Source organism: Narcine bancroftii, chromosome 1 (assembly GCF_036971445.1).
Source record: "Narcine bancroftii isolate sNarBan1 chromosome 1, sNarBan1.hap1, whole genome shotgun sequence".
In the NCBI taxonomy this organism is placed as follows: Eukaryota; Metazoa; Chordata; class Chondrichthyes; order Torpediniformes; family Narcinidae; genus Narcine; species Narcine bancroftii.
This window is the reverse complement of record NC_091469.1, coordinates 302,660,544-302,662,428: the sequence shown is the minus strand read 5'-3', so window position 1 is coordinate 302,662,428 and position 1,885 is coordinate 302,660,544. Positions and strand designations below refer to the sequence as shown.

General features: G+C 38.4%; 1 pseudogene; it reads left to right on the top strand.

Moving 5' to 3' along the window:
- Window positions 1-329: 329 nt before the first annotated feature.
- Window positions 330-721, top strand: LOC138751900 (small ribosomal subunit protein eS17-like; annotated as a pseudogene).
- The last annotated feature ends 1,164 nt before the right edge of the window (window positions 722-1,885 follow it).

The following is a 1,885-nucleotide window of genomic DNA, read 5'->3' as shown; positions in this document are numbered from 1 at the left end:
TAATTTCAGACCCTGTGCAGCTCCACAATCTTGGCCTGGAAAATATACCGGACATTCATCCATCATACTTCACTGCCAATATGGACTGTTAGTAATTATGTGAATAATTAAGAGGATGCAGAACTCTTGGCTTCAGCATTTACAATATTTGCCCTCTCCAGTGCACACCAAGCAATGAATATGATGAAATCTACAAATAGGTAACAGGAAAATAGAAAAACTTGCTGCTTACAATTGACATAAAGAGATGTTAAAAAGGATGCATTCAGAATGTTCCCTCATGTTCTTGGTTACATTTTGATACCTTTCCAAATGAATGATACTTTTGGATGGGTTGAGCCAGGACTAAAATGGTCAAGAAAGCCACTCGAGTGATCATTGAGAAAGATTACACCCACCTTGGCAATGACTTCCATTCATTCAAAAGGGTTTGTGAGGAGGTTGTTACCATCCCCAGTAAAGAATCTCTGCAGCAAGATTGTGAGTTGTGCGGCAGCACTGAATGAAGTGTGTCCAGCGTGGACCCATCAAAGGCATTTCCATCAAACTGAGGGAAGAAAAACAAGAGAGGAGGGATACCCACAGGAATGTCCCAGAAGTCTCTGCTCTGGATCAGGAAATGAATGGGGTCGACCAGACACCAAGATGTTGAAGCTGCTGGACTTTGGCAACTTTCACGCAGTCTTCAGTGGGAATGGCCTTCAGGACTCCCAGAATCTAGTTATTTCTGCCATGCTCTTCAAATATTAAAAAAAAACAAAAGAAAAATAAATGTCATTATCTAAAAATGTTTAATTTCCAATTTCAAGCTCTTAAGTCTGGGGTCCTTACCCCAAGATTATCTTGGGATCCCATATATTTCATGGGAACCTTATAGTTATTCATGAAGAAATTTGACAGGAAAAGGAACTGGAAGCAGAGCCTGACTATTTGTGAAATGCTGTATACTCCTTGTTGATGCTAGACTGTCAAAAATAAAAACAATCCTTGTATCTCAGTGCAATTAAAATCAAGTGTGCCTCTGTGAATGCCAGCACTAACCCAGTGACAATGTCGGTGTCCTGAAAGAAGGGATGAAAGTAATGAATGATCACAGAGCTAGTGAGTTTGAATTTAGAGAGACTTCAGTGATGTACAAGGCAGTGGAGTGACTTTATTGATGTGGCCCTATTGGGCCCCACAAGTGTAGCCCAATTTTCCACTTCATCATGTAGTACAAAAAAAGAGCAATCATGATGCATTAGAGTTGAATTTATTTTATTGAAACCTAATGAAATAAAGAGCTCCTAGCTGAACTATAATTGATACTTCAATTGCAATGGAAGTCTCAGCAAAACACAACTCTACCTTGGCCAAGCATCTGACTAATATTTCAAGGAGCTTCCAGAAACCATTAATTTTGTTTTATTAAAAACAAAATGGAACATTCTCAGGCCACATCATGTGTCCTGCAAACATTAGATATGCTATTAAGGACCTACTCTTGGATTTTCTGGAACTGATCTGATGATATATTAACTGCAAAGCATCATCCCAGAATGACACTCCTGATGGATGTTTGTACATTTTGAAATTCCACAGACTTGCTATTCTCAAAGCAGTGCTATCTGTGTAAAATTGTTTCTGCTGCTATTGTGACATCAGCTGAAAAATAAAATCCAGACAAAATTGCCTATTCCACAGCCTGCCTGGCTATGGTGCTCAGGACTTTATTCCTACTTCATGTCAAAAGGCAATCTCCTCAAAGTAGTCAGATGAAATAACTCATAATTAGGATTTATTGTCGTGAACATGTCACAAAATTCATTGTTTTGCGACAGCACCGCAGTGTAAACATTTCTATAGATAAATTAGTACATATTTCAAAATAAATAAAATAGTGTAA